This window comes from Enhydra lutris, unplaced genomic scaffold (genome assembly GCF_002288905.1).
Source record: "Enhydra lutris kenyoni isolate GAN:26980312 unplaced genomic scaffold, ASM228890v2 scaffoldscaffold101, whole genome shotgun sequence".
In the NCBI taxonomy this organism is placed as follows: domain Eukaryota; kingdom Metazoa; phylum Chordata; class Mammalia; order Carnivora; family Mustelidae; genus Enhydra; species Enhydra lutris.
The window spans coordinates 1,692,881-1,708,587 of NW_019154185.1; positions in this window are offsets into that span (position 1 = coordinate 1,692,881).

Sequence of the window (15,707 nt, forward strand, 5' to 3'; positions counted from 1 at the left end):
GGTTTCCTCTTAACTTGCTTGTCCTAGATTGCAACTCTGTGCTATTCCTGAAGAAACCCATGTTTGCTGGTAAAATAACTGGCAGTTTTATTTTTAAGGTTAATAAGTGCATACCTAGGAGTGGAGTTGCTGGGTCAAATGGTAACCGTATCTTTAAGCTTTGGGGGGAACTGCCAAAACTTTTTCCAAAGTGACTGCACTATTTTACACTCCCGATGGAAATGTATAAGTGTTCGGATTTCTCCATATTCTCATCAACACTTGTCTTCTTTAGTATAGCCATGCTTGTATGTGTGAAGTGGAATTTCATTGTAGATTTTGCATTTCCCCACGATGACTAATGACGTTTGTCAATTTCTGCAGAAAAGCCAGCTAGGATTTTGATAGGGATTGCATTGAATTTGTAGATCAATTTGGGGAGTATTGTCATCTTCACAAATTAAGTCTTCTAATGCATAAACATGGGATGTCTTTCAATTTCTTTTTTTTCTTTCAATTTCTTTAGGCCTTCTTTAAACGATGTTTTCTGGTTTCCAGAGTATAGGTTTTATGCTTTTTTTGGTTAAATTAATTCCTGTTTTATTTTTTTTTTTTGATGCTGTCATAAATGGAATTGTTTTCTTAATTTCACCAGTGGATTGTTAATTGTTAGTGTGTAGAATTATAATTGATTTTAAAATATTGATCTTGTACCCCGCAGCTTTGTTGCCCTCACTTATTAGTTCTGATAGGTTTATTTGTTCTGTAGGATCTTTCATACACAAAATCATGTCATCTGCAAGTAAATATAGTTTTACTTCTTTCTTTCCAATCTGGATATCTTTTGTTTCTTTTTTTTTTTTTTTTGCCTGATAACAGTAGCCAGAACTTCCAGAACAATGTTGAGTCAAAGTGGTAAGAACGGACATCTTGTCCTATATCTGAGCTTAGAGGGAAAGCTTCCAGGTTTTCATCATTCAGTATAATGTTAGCTGTAGATTTTTGTAGTGGAAAGCCCTCTCCGTTACTAGTTTATTCAGTGTTTTTATCATGAAGAGATGTTGGATTTTGTCAAATGCTTTTTCTGGATGTATTGAGATGATCATGTGTCCTTTATTCTATTGTTACAGATATTCTACATTAATCCTATTGATATGCTGTAGGATATTGTTTGTCTGATGTTAAATTATCCTTGCATTCTTGGAATAAATCCCACTTGGCCAGATATATAATAGTTCTTATGTGCGTATATATTGACAGATTCAGTTTGCTAGTATTATGTCGAGGATTTTTGCATCTACATTCATAGGAGATATTGATTATAGTTTTCTTGTGGTGTCTTTGTTTGGCTTTGGTATCAGTATCAGTATACTGGCCTGACTGAATGAGTTAGGGAAAGTTTCCTCCTCTTAAATCTTTTGGAAGAGCTTGTGAAGAATTGATATTAATTCTTCTTTAAATGTTTGATGAAGTTCATCAGTGAAGCCAGCTGGTCCTGGGCTTTTCTTCGTGTGGAATTTAAAAATTACTAAATCAATCTCATTACTTATAGCTGTATCCAGATTTCTTATTTTTTTTCTTGAGTCAGTTTTAGTAGTTTGTGTCTTTCTAGGAATCCACTGGTACTCCTTGTAATTTCTTTAAAATCAGTAGTAATGTACCTTCGTTCATTTCTGACTTTAGTTATCTGAATCATCTCTCTTTTTCCTTTGGTCAGTCTCACAAAAGGCTTGTGAATTTTATTGATATTTTCATTTCAAAAAACTGACTTTTTGTTTGGTTGTATTGTTTTTCTGTTCTTTACCCAATTAGATTCTTCTCTTTTTTTTTTTTTTCAATTCATTTCTTATTGAATGTTCCTACTTCATAATCTATTAAAATTTTATGTGCTAATTTTCCTTTTTTATCTTTGGAAATTATATTTGTTTTTGGTTTATATTTTTGTTTTCCTCAACTTTTTATTTTGGAATATTTTAAACCTTTAGAAAAATTGCAAAAACAGTATCATGAAAACCCATATACCCCTCACCTAGATTCATGTATTGTTAATATTTTAAATATATTTAAATTAAAATATTAATATTTAATATTTTTTCACATTTGCTTTACCTGTTATAAAGTTTACCTGCAACAAAGTTATAGTTGCATATAATATGATGCTTCACCCCTAAATACTTCAAACATGCATTTCCTAAAAACTAGGGCATATGCTCTCATAACCAGTGTACAATGATCACACTTGGGAAATTTAATATTGATATAATAATATCATTGAATTTTCATCCACAATCAAATTTCCCCAGTTGTCCCAGTAATATCCTTTAGAGCTGTTTATATTTATTTATTTCATTAAAGACTTTTTTAAAAAAGATTTTATTTTTAAGTAATCTCTACACCCCATGTAGGGCTCTAACTTACAACCCCGAGATCAAGAGTCCGGTCTCTACTGAGTCAGCTGGGCACCCCTAGAGCTGTTTTTAAATCAGAATCCAATTGAGAATTAATCATTGCATGTTTCGTCTCTTTATTCTTCTTTATTCTAAAATATCTTCCCCTCTTTTTTTTTTTTTTTTTTTTTTGCTTTCATAATATTGACGTTTTGAAGAGTCCAGGTCAGTTACCTTCTAGAAAGTCCCTCAATTTGGATTTGTCTGACTGTTTACATATTGGCAAATATACAACATATGTGTTCTTCTTGGTGCATCATATCAGAAGGCACATGACGTCAGCTTGTCCCATTATTAAAACGTGAGGTTTGATTACTTGGTTTTGAGTGGTTTCCAGCAGACTTCTCCAGTGAAAGGGTTCCTTTCCTCCTTGTACTTAGTAAGGGATCTGTGAAGCGATATTTTGATATTTCACCTGATAGTTTTAGCATCCACTGATGAATTTCACTTGAGTCAATTATTACTTTGGCAGTTATAAAATGATGATTTGCTATTTCTATTTCCACTTTTTTAGTTGGAATTCTGTCGATAAGAGCTCTCCCTTCTCCCACTTTTTTTGAACTTCTTTTTTTTCAGTATCTGTATGGAGTCATGGATTCTTTATTATTATTCAGTGTGTTACAATCCATTCCTGTCCTTATCCATTTTTATGCTCAAATGATCCCAAATGGGTCTAGTGGGGACCCCTTCTAGCTGGCCCCTGTGTCCCTTTTACATAGTCTATCCATTTTTGAGCATTTCCTTGCTTTCTGACACAAAAAGATATTCCAAGCACAGTTCATTCTTTCTTTGCCCTGGACATAGGATGAGTCGGTTCTCCAAGGAGATCTAGCACCTTTTAGTGGGGCATAGTGTGGTGGACATGGAGAGGTACAGATCACCCTTCAGGAAAGAATTTGTTGGGGCACCCGGGTGGCTCAGTCGGTTGAGCATCTGACTCCTGATCTCGGCTCAGGTCTTGATCTCATGGTCATGAGTTCAAGCTCCACGCTGGGTATGGAGCCTACTTTAAAAAAAAAAAAAAGGAAAAGAAAGGACTTGCTGTCCAGCGGTGGAGAGTGTGGTTAGTGGGGTACCTCCAGCTGTCAGCTCCTCCAAGGCCTGGCTCAGATGCCAAACCACTTCACCTAAAGTGCATGCCCTTCCTGGGGCAACCCACAGCCAGTGACTGAGTGAAGCCGCGGTATAAAGGCCCAGTTTTTCAACTTGATCCAAGACCCTCTGTTAGGGCAAAAATGCAGCTCCAGAGCTCCCTGCTGGGTTGAATGAAGCTTTGTCAGGCCTGAATCTTGTTTACCCTCTCAATCCTGTTTCCCCATACATGTTTTTTTTAAAAGATTTTTAAAATTTATTTGATAGAGAGAGAGGTGGGGAGCACAAGTAGGCAGAGTGGTAGCCAGAGGGAGAGGGAGCAGCAGGCTCTCCACTGAGCAGGGAACCCGATGCAGGGCTCGATCCCAGGACCCTGGGATCACAACCTGGGCTGAAGGCAGATACTTAACCCACTGAACCACCCAGGTGCCCCCCTACATCTTTATATACTTGTTGATCCCTAGTAAATATCTTGTACTTCACACTCCATCCCAGCACTGTTTCCAGAGAACCCAACTTGAGGCATGTAGTGTTTAGTAAATGAGATCTAGGTGCTCTGTGCTCATTGCAACTGGGATGTCATTGCTTCTAGGTCCTTCCAGTAGACAGATACCTATTTTTAAATCATGAGTTCACACTACTAGCTGTGTTCAGTTCAACATCACATGGTTCTTCCTCTCCTTTCCTCATTATATAGTTTGTATTTCCTTTTACTCATGGCGAGAAACCCTCCCAGTGTATGTGCTCATTAGCAATGCATTGAATTATTTGCTATATCTAATGAGACACACAAAATAGCTTCAGAATTGTTGCAGCAATATATTACCCATAATAAAACTGCTAAAAATCTTCAAGATTGCTTTACAGGTGTTTTAAAAGTCTATATAATGTATCCCACTGAAGGAGTAAAGCAAGAGTACTGTATCAAAAGTTATTGGACTAAATGTTTTTATTCTGCTGTGTAGTTATACCTTCAGTGTGTTGTGCAGTTAGATTAATTTGTTTATATTGAATTTTGGGGTTTTTTTCTCACATTGATTTGATTTTTTGAATATATAAAATATAAATGTAAGTAACAGACAAAATATGCAAAAATATACCAGAAGAGTTCCATTGCCCTTTCTTGCATTCTATTTGCATCTACTCCCTTTAGGTAATCAATGTTTTTGTTAAAGATTTTATTTATTTATTTGACAGAGAGAGACATAGCGAGAGAGGGAACACAAGCTGGGGGAGTAGGAGAGGGAGAAACAGGCTTCCTGCTGAGCAAGGAGCCCTATGCAGGGCTGGATCCCAGGACCCTGGGATCATGACCTGAGCCAAAGGTATATGCTTAATGACTGAGCCACCCAGGAACCCCTAAGTAATTAATTTTCTTAATTTCTGGTTTATCCTTCCCACAAAATGTATTTTGCAGATACTAGCAGATACATAAAAAGATTTCTTTTTACACAAAAGGTAGCATACTGTATAGAATATTTCACATCTTGCAAACACAATGCAGTCTATGAAGTTATAATACAAGGTTACTTGAAAGTCCTTTTTTGATTGTTCTGTTGTTTCCATTTTTCAGATACTGGGTCTGCTGAGCACTGGTCATGGTGCCCAACTTCCCATCAATTTTGCAGATTCGGTTTTAGAGCTAATTGTCCATGGGATTTTCTTGCATGCCCATTCCTGTCGGGGGGAGGGTTTCTCAGTTGCCTCAGGTCTGGCCCCTCAAGTTAGCAGCATCTCAGCTCACGGAGTCTTTCTATAAGATTTAATGGTTCTAATGCCCATACCCACATGGCACAAACCCAGACATAAGTGCTATGTTGGTTAGGGTTTTCTGATTCACCTGTTCCCTAAAGCAGGAAGGAGATCCTGACCCAACCCTGGTGGGTAGACAGAGCTCTTTCAACCATTGCTCTCAGGAGAAAGTATGGTTCTAAGCCCTGGCTTCACACTGGGATCCTGGTTCCAAGCCTGTACCACATACTGAGCAAGTCTGGCTCCATTGCCCCACAGATTTGAAGCCCCGGTCCCCACTGCTCATGGCTTCCCACTGTAGTTTGCTTCTTGGTGTTGGTCCATGCCAATTTTCCTCTCACATTTGATTGCTATGTACTTTTAAATACATCTTTAAAGACCTTCTGGATCATTCCCATGTGTTTGAAATAGCGTGGGGGAGAATTTTGCATGTGTTTGCCTCACCATCTTGATGTGAAACCACATTCATTTGTTCAATGAATATTTATTGAGACCTATTATGTGCCCAGCACTGGTCCAGGGTCTTGGGACACCAAAACAAATTCAAGAAGCGATCAGAAGTAGTCAAAGCTCACGTTTCTTTTGCTTTATGCTTTGTTTATTAAACATGTGCACTTTGCCTTCATAATCCAATAAAACCTGTCAAAAACATTGGAATTGCTAGGATCCTCGGAAGGAGTGCTCACCTCACCCTTTTCCTCCTCCCTCATCTCCACCAGAATACACACTCTCAAAATAAAAGAAGCTTTCCTATAGAAAATAAAAACTCACCCTGAGAAGAAAAGCTTTTCCTTTATTCCTTTATTCCTTCCATTAGATGCCCAGGAGCCCTTAAATGGTAAAGTAGCCCATACGAATCTGTTTCTGGTAAAAATAATTACATAAGGGGCGCCTGGATAGCTCAGTGGGTTAAGGCTCCGCCTTCGGCTCGGGTTGTGATCTCGGGGTCCTGGGATTGAGCCCCGCATCGGGTTCTCTGCTCAATGGGGAGCCTGCTTCCCCCTCTCTGTGCCTGCCTGCCTACTTGTGATCTCTCTCTCTGTCAAATAAATATATAAAATCTCATAAATAAATAAATAAATAACAGCCTGCCACCTACTCAGTGCCCTGTATCACTCTCTAAGACCTCTTATGTAGACAGAGTCTTGGCTTTTTTTTTTTTTTTTAATGGTAAATTATCTTACGAAACCCACTTGTGATGGTGAATTCTGGCTTCCGGGCAGACTTCGTACTTATGTGGCCACCCTCCCAGCATTTCTCCCCTGACGGATGTGTGCTTAGGTCATGCGTGACATTTTCCTTGATTATTGTGTTTTACGTCTTCTTATCCTCCTCTGGAAATGCTAAAATTGGATGCATTTTCAGTCTCTGGTTCAAGGCTGAGACAAAGGGCCTCCTCTGCTCTTTGATATTTAACAAGCTGATGTGCTGACTAATTCTGCAGCGGCTTTCTGTGTTAGTTCAGTCGCTAAATATAGCAGTGGCCATGCGTCTGATAAAAGCAAGTTAATTAAACATTACTCTTCGGCCATTAATATTTCAGTTGTTCACTGTGGAAGCACAACCAGTATTGTTGTAGAAAAAGCAATTCACAGCAACAACACGCGCATCTTCAGGACACATAAATGTCCTAGTCTACCATTTTCCTGCTACCTCAGAACTGAGAGCCACTGATAACTGCAAAACTTTTTTTCCCCCCAGAATGCGGTCTCCCACACATCAGAGGTTAATGTTCCCATTTAGAATTCTGGGGGCCGAGGGAAGCCAGACCCACCGAAGCTTGGGAGCGTTGCTCTGGCTGGTCTTAAATCATGTCACTGTAATTGTTTTCTTAGTCCGGACTGTACAAATTGACAATATTGAACAAAAACGGAGGCAAACGAAGTCTTGACTTGTTTTCTAGACTGGAATGATTTAGGAGTGAGAGCCCATGCCAGTGGCGGCTAGGCCGCTATTTGGGAACTGGGTGTGAATGGTTCTCTGTAAAGCTCGCCGTGAAGACAGCCATGAAGTCGGCGGGGGGAGGGGGGCGTTGCGGTGACGGAAGATACCGTTAGCTGGAGCCACTTTTTCTTTTCTGGGTCCTTCACCCCCATATCTCAGCTCAGAGAACATGTCATCAACGGCTGTGAGTTTAGTACAGATGTCAACTGCCTTATTTCTATGGGTTTTTTTTTAGGTTTGTTTTTGTTTTTGTTTTTTGCAAACAAAGCAGGAATAAAGAAAGAAAACCAGTACATGTTTGTTGATGTAAAGTAGAACTTTACATGTATGGTCTCGTTGAAACTTTACAGTAACCCTATGAAGGAGGTGCTGTATTGTCCTGTTTCCTAGATGATGAAACTGAAGGCCCAGAGAAGTTAAGCAACGCGCCGAGGGTCACACAGTTGTTAAGAGGGGTTGTGAGTATTCAAGCCCCGGCCACTCTGACCACTAAGCTGGCATAGATAGATTTCTTTTCATTGATGTGTTCCTCACCATCACATATAATGGTTTTTTAAAAAAAGACTCTATATATTTTTTATTTGAGATAGAGAGAGAGCGGGGGGAGAGGGAGAGAACAAGTGGGAGCAGGGAGAGGGACAAGCAGACTTCGTGTTGAGCACAGAGACCGACTCGGGGCTTGATTTTACCACCCTGAGGTCATGACCTGAGCCGAAAGGGAGAATTGGCTGCTCCACTAGCTGAGCCACCCAGGCTCCCCTCATAGAATGTTTTTTAGGGGCACCTGGGTGGCTCAGTGGGTTAGAGCCTCTGCCTTCGGCTCAGGTTGTGATCCTGGGGTCCTGAGATCAAGCCCCACATCGGGCTCTCTGCTCAGCGGGGAGCCTGCTTCCTCCTCTCTCTCTGCCTGCCTCTCTGCCTACTTGTGATCTCTGTCAAATAAATAAATAAAATCTTTAAAAAAAAAGAATGTTTTTTAGCAGTATTGGACCATGATTTACCATTGACTTAAGTCATTGTTTGGCGGAATGTTTGATCAAAAATTGGCACGATTGCCTTCTTCCTGTCACTTTCAATAAATCAGTGAATGAGGAAGTTCAGAATTCTGCGAGAGCAGCCAGGAGCTCAGTGGAAACCCTTTAGTTTTTTTGTTGTTCATTTTAAGTTGTATTTATTTATTTTCTCTATTATTATTATTTTTATTTTATCTTATTTATTATTGAAGCATAGTTGACATACAATGTTTCAGGTGTACAACATAGTGATATGACAATTCTACGCACTACTCAATGCTCACCACGATAAGTGTAGTCACCATACAATATTATTTTAATATTATTATAATTAATTGGCCAATGAATCAGTAAGTATTTATTCACTCACTACTACTATATCTGCTACAGAAGACTCAGAAAAAATTTAAGGGATGACCGATGTAATAGAAAGCCCTCCAATGGCTTCTAAAGTGGAATTAAATCTGAACCTCTTGCCATCACCTACAAGGCCTTGCATGTCTGGCCCCTGCCTCGCTTCGCCGTCACAACTCCTACCAGCCTCCCCCCTCCCTGTGCTCCAGCTATACTGCCTTTTCCTTCGTGGAACACACTTAGCTTATTTCTACCTCAGGGCCTTTGCACTTACTTTTCTCTCTGCCCAGAACAATCTTCTTCTACAATCTCATATGGCTGTTTTCTTGCCATCAAGTCTCTAAGCACCCTATCTCAGTAGTACCCAGCCCAGGTCACTGTCACAGATCTTCCTTTTATATCTTCATAGTGCGTGTAACTATCGGACCTAGTTTTATTCATTTGCTTATTGTTTCTTTCTCCCACGAGAATGTGAACTGCACAAGGGATTTTTGTCTCTTGTTCTCTGTGCTGTCCCAAGTGCCTAGAACAGCACTTGGCATCTAGCAAGTACTCAAATAAATATTGATTGAGTGAATAAATGATTGAGTGCTAACTTATTACCCAGAGATGTAAGTAAATACCAGGGATTTCAAGGAAAAGGAGAGAAATGACAGAAAATTTTAAAGAGGAGGTCAGAGTTCAACTGGGAGATAGGGTTTTTAAAAAAAGTTTCATTTATTTATTTGAGAGAGAGAGAGAGAGCACATGCAAGTAGGGGAAGAGGTAGAGGGAGAGGGGGAGAGAGAATCCTCAAGGAGGCTCCCAGCTGAGCAGGGAGCCTGACGCAGGGCTGGATCCCAGGACCCTGAGATCATAACCCGAATTGAAACTGAGAGTTGGATGTTTAACTGACTGAGCCACCCAGCTGCCATTCAACTGGGAGACAGGTTTTAAAAATTGATGATTCAGGGACACTTGGATGGTGTAGTCAGTTGGGTGTCTGACTCTTGGTTTCGGCTCAGGTCACGACCTCAGGATCTTGAGATGGAACCCTGCATTGGGCTTGGGGCTGGGAGTGGAGCTTGCTTGAGATTCTCTCTCATCCCCTTCCTCTGCCCCCCCAACCCTGCTTGTTCTCGCTCTCTCAAAATAAATAAAGAAATCTTTAAAAAATAAAAAGTGTTGATTCAGAGCCCATTTTCCTGATTTTAGATGTGACTGATCTTTGTTTAACTGTGGTTCCTCTAGCTCCTCTATTGTTTAAACGTATTTTAAAAAGCCAAGGACAGGGCGCCTGGGTGGCTCAGTCATTAAGCCTCTGCCTTCGGCTCAGGTCAGGATCCCAGGGTCCTGGTATCAAGCCCCGCATCAGGCTCCCTCCTCGGCGGGGAGCCTGCTTCTCCCTCTCCCACTCCCCCTGCTTGTGTTCCCTCTTTCTCTCTCTCTCTCTCTCTGTCGAATAAATAAATAAAATCGTTGAAAAAATAAAAAGCCCAAGGAAATCATGAGGATGCTATCACACAAGAAAAGCTTCTGACATTTTAGAATCATTAGCCCTGTTTGATAAATAATGCTTTTGGTGTCTGAGTCAAAACAAATTGAGAAATTGTTAACTAGTGAATTGTTGCCGAATTTTGAGCAGCGATGTTTTCTCCGCATCTCAGGCAAGGACTGAATGTGCTTGGGAGTCACAGGCTCAGAGGCCTGGGGGGGTAGTCAGGGGGCTCCTCCAGGGAGAACTTGACGACCTGGGCCATGCATGCCCCCATAGGTGCCATAGAGCATGTGGGCCTAACATGGCTAACTTTACCCCTTTTTTTTCCCCAAGGGAGGCCAGAAATCCAGGTTTTTGTGTGAAACTGCTTGATTTTTCAATGTTGGCAACTAATCTAAATAGTTTTAAAATACCACAGGGGCCAAATAAAACATGTCTACAGGCTGAACTTGGCTGACGGTCCCCTGCCCTGGCTTTCTAAAGTTCTTTCCAAGTTCTCAAATGCCTCTAGTCCATGAAATTTTTTTTCTAGAGTTGACACATAATCTGGGTAAACATTTTAAAACACTGATTAGCAGAGGAAACCTTTTTATTTTATAAGATCGAAAGAAGACATGGTTTCAAAGTCAAATAAGTTAATATTCACTGTGTACTTCAGTTCTGACCAATATACTAGATGTTTCGATAAAGTTGTTTTCTATTTAATTAGGCGCAGAGCAAGGGGAGCCAGCAATCTAAAGAGAGGAGGAGTTTGCTAGTCGGGATGTCTTAAAGCCAAGATGAGGAAGACATGGGGAGACCAGCCTCTCTAGGTGAAGGGTTGCTGTGAATTTATGTTTTGTGCGAAACCCAGAATTCACCCAAAACTTCTTAACAGCAGAGTTCTCGTTTTGGTCTTTGAGAAAAATTTAACCAATACTGGAACGGACTCTCAGTTCAGTTTTTAAAAAGATTTTATTTATTTATTTATTTATTTGACAGAGAGAGAGAGAGAGAGAGAGATCACAAATAGGCAGAGAGGGAGGGGGAAGCAGGCTCCCTGCTGAGCAGAGAGCCGATGTGGGGCTCGATTCCAGGACCCTGAGATCATGACCTGAGCCGAAGGCAGAGGCTTTTTTTTTTTTTTAAAGATTTTATTTATTTATTTGACAGACAGATCACAAGTAAGCAGAGAGGCAGGCAGAGAGAATGGGGGAAGCAAGCTCCCTGCCGAGCAGAAAGCCCAATGCAGGGCTTGATCCCAGGACCCTGGGATCATGGCCTGAGCTGAAGAGGCTTTAACCCACTGAGCCACCCAGGCCTCCCTAAATAAATACAATCTTAAAAAAAAAAAAAAAAGAAAGGAGGAGACCGATACCAACACTCAGGTATTTTCCATGCCCTTTAGAAGAATGATACAGAAATTTTCACTCATCCAGGAAGCATACTGAATACTTTAACTATCACAATTGCCATACAACTTCCCAGAAGAACCAAAGTAAGCAGTTTCACATTAACTTTTCTCAGATAGGATGGGATTGGCTTGGAATTTTTTTGATAATATTAACTCCATTAGGGAAGTCAATTGTTTCCATATTACCGGAACATAATAATAGGATAATTTTTTCAGTTTTATTACTGCACAGACCATTGCGAAACATTGGGACCCCTGAAAACAGCAACCTAAAAATATTACCAACCTTTGATTTTAAACTTGGAGGTTGACTGTGGTGATTTTTTTAAACCTCTTATTCAAAATATTACAGTAACAGAAACTGGGGTTGGCGAGGATGTGGAGAAAAAAGAATCCTCTTGTACTGTTGGTGGGAATGCAAACTGGTGCAGCCACTCTGGAAAACCATATGGAAGTTCCTCAAAAAGTTAAAAATAGAATTACCCTACGATCCAGTAATCCCACTACTGGGTATTTAGCCTAAAAATTAAAAATAAAAAGCCAGTAACAATGCTAATTCAAAGGGATAGTGCACTCCTATGTTTATAGCAACATTATTTACAATAACCAAGATATAGAAGCAGCCCGAGTGCCCATAGACTGTAGAATGAATAAAGAAAAGCCGGTATGTGTGTGTTTCTATTTATCCAATGGAATGTTATTCAGCCATAAAAAATAACGAAATCTCACCATTTGCAACAACACAGATGGAACTAGATAGTATTATGTTAAGCAAGATAAGTCAGTCAGAGAAAGAGAAATACCATATGATTTCATTCATATGTGGAACTTAAGAAACAAAACAAATGAGCAAAGGAAAAGAGAGAGAGAGAAACCAAGAGACAGACTCTTAACTCTAGAGAACAACCTTAATGTTACCAGAGGGGAGGCGGGTGGGGAGATGACTCAACTAGGTGATGGGGGTTAAGGAGGGCCCTTGCTGTGATGAGCACGGGGTGATGTATGGAAGTGTTGAATCCCTATGTTGTACACCTGAAACTCATATTACACATACGTTTACTATACCAGAATTAAAATTAAAAAGAAATGTAAAAAGTTACAGTAACAATTTGAAAATAAAATTAAGGAAAATTCCATTTACAATATCATCAAAAAGAATAAATTACTAAGGAATAAATTAACAAAAAAAGGTATGATACTTGTACTCTGGAAAGTACAAAGCACTGTACAAATTAAAGAAGACCTAAATAGGTGAAAGGCATTCCACATTCATGGAAGCAAAAGATTTCCTATTGTTAAGAGGGCAGTACTCCCCAACTGATCTACAAGTTCAAGGCAATGCTTATCAAAATTCCAACAATCTTTTGTTTTTTTTGTCTTTTGCAGAAATGGCAGAGCCCATTCTCAAATCCATATGTAGTCACTTGGGGCCCTGAATAGTCAAAACAATAGTGAGAAAGAATACAGTTGGAATACTAACACTTCCCAACATCAAAATTTATTACAAAGCTATAACAATGGAAACAGTGTGGTACTGGTGTAAGGAGAGACATGGAGAACAATGGAATGAAGTCACGAGTTAAGAAATTAACCCATACATCTATGATTGATTGATTTTATTTTTTATTTTTATATATATTTTAAAGATTTTATTTATTTATTTGAGAGAGAGACAGTGAGAGAGAGCATGAGCAAGGAGAAGGTCAGAGAGAGAAGCAGACTCCCCGCGGAGCCGGGAGCCCGATGCGGGACTCGATCCCTGGACTCTAGGATCATGACCTGAGCCGAAGGCAGTCATCCAACCAACTGAGCCACCCAGGCGTCCCTATTTTTATATTTTTGAGAGAGAAAGAGAGAGAGGTAAGGAGGGGCAGAGGCAGAGGAGAAGGGAAGAGAAACTTGAGCAAACTCAGCACACAGTCCAATGCAGGGCTCAATCTCATGACCCTGAGATCGGGACCTGAGCTGAAACCAAGAGTTGGACACTTAACTGCATCACCCGGGTGCCCTGGAGAGAGAGAATCTTAAGCAGGTTCACACTGGGGGGCCAAATCTCATGACCTTGACTGAGATCATGACCTGAGTCGAAATGAAAAGTCAGATGGTTAACCAACTGAGCCACCCAGGTGCCCCTATGATCAACTGATTTTCAACAAGGGTGCCAAGATTATTCCACGGGGAAAGAGTAGTCTCTTCAACAAATAGTGGTGGGACAACTGAATATCCACACGCAAAAGGATGAAGTTTGACCCCTACCTCATACCATTTACAAGTATTAACTCAGAATTCATTAAAGACCTAAACATAAGAGCTAAGCTATAAAACTTTTGAAAGAAAATTTAAGAGTAAATCTTGGTGACTTTGGGGTAGGAAAAACCTTCTTAAATATGACACAAAAGGCACAAGTGACCAAAAAAATAGACAAATTGGACATCATTAAAACTAACCACTTTTGTGCTTCAAAAGGGCACCATCAAGGAAGTGAAAAAACAGCCAACAAAATGTGAGAACACATTTGCAAATCGTAGACCTTGGAGGGTATTTGTATACAGAACATATAAAGAACACTTACAACTCAATAATAAAAAGACAAGCCTTGGACAAAGGACTTGAACAGACATTTCTCCAAATAAGGCCTACGAATGGCCAATAAGCACATGAAAAGATCCTCAAAATCACTAATTATTAGGGAAATGCAAATTAAAACCACAAGGAGAGCCTACATCTTAAAAATTCCCATCTCTGGGACTTCTGGCTGGCTCAGCCAGGAGAACATGCAGCTCCCGATCTCAGGGTTGTGAGTTCGGACCCCATACTGGGTGTGGAGATTGCTTAAGCGATAAACTTTAAAAAATTCCCCTCACAAGGAAAAACGAATTGTAACTATGTGAGGTAATGGATGTCAACTAAACTTATCATGCTATTCATTTTGCAACATGCACATTATGTCATTACGTCCTATACCTGAAAGTAATACAATGTGATATGTCAATTATATCTTAATATAACTGGAAAAAAATAAGAGTGAAAAAGCATTTTAAAAAGAATATGGAGGGGCGCCTGGGTGGCTCAGTGGGTTAAAGCCTCGGCCTTCGGCTCAGGTCATGATCTCAGGGTCCTGGGATCGAGCCCTGCATCGGGCTCTCTGCTCAGCAGGGAGCCTGCTTCCTCCTCTCTCTCTGCCTGCCTCTCTGCCTACTTGTGATCTCTGTCTGTCAAATAAATAGATAAAAATCTATAATAATAATAAAAAAGAATATGGAGACATTAGAACCCTTGTACACTGTTGGTGGGAATACAAAAATGATGTAACCGGTATGGAAAACAGTATGACAGTTTCCCCAAAAATTAAATGTAAAATTACCATATGATCCAGCATTTCCGCTTCTTGGTACATACCCAAAAGAATTTAAAGCAGGCTGTCGAAGAGATATTTGTACATGCCTTATTCCCAATAGCCAAGTATCCGTAGATGGATGAATGGGTAAATGAAATGCTGTGTAGACATACAATGGAATATTATTCAGCCTTCAGAAGAAAATTGTGATGCATGTAGAACCTGGATGAACCTTGAGGAATTATGCTAAGTGATACAAGCCAGTCACAAAAAGACTAATACTGCATGATTCCACTTAAATGAGGTACTAAGAGTAGTTTAATTCATAGAAACAGAAAGTAGAACGGCGACTTCCCGGGGCTGAGGGGAGGGGAGAGTGGGGAGTTATTGTTTAATGGGAACAGAGTTTCAGTTTTGCAAAATGAAGAAAGTTCTGGAGGTGGATAGTGGTGATGGTTGCCCAACAGTGTGAGCGTGCTTAACGCCCTTGAGCTGTACACTTAAAAATGGTGAAGGTGTGGGGCACCTGGGTGGCTCAGTGGGTTAAAGCCTCTGCCTTCAGCTCAGGTCATGATCCCAGGATCCTGGGATCGAGCTCCTCGTCAGGCTCTCTGCTCAGCGGGGAGCCTGCTTCCCCCCTCTCTCTGCCTGCCTCTCTACCTACTTGTGATCTCTGTCAAATAAATAAATAAAATCTTAAAAAATGGTGAAGGTGGTCAATTTTCTGTTTTGTGTATTTTACATGATTAGAAATACTGTTTCTGAAATAATTTTTTTAAAAATTGGCAAAAGGGACACCCGGGTGGCTCAGTGGGTTAAGCATCTGCCTTCGGCTCAGGTCATGATCCTGGGGTTCTGGGATCAAGTCCTACATTGGGCTCCCTGCTCAGTAAGGAGTCTGCTTCTCCTTCTACCCCTC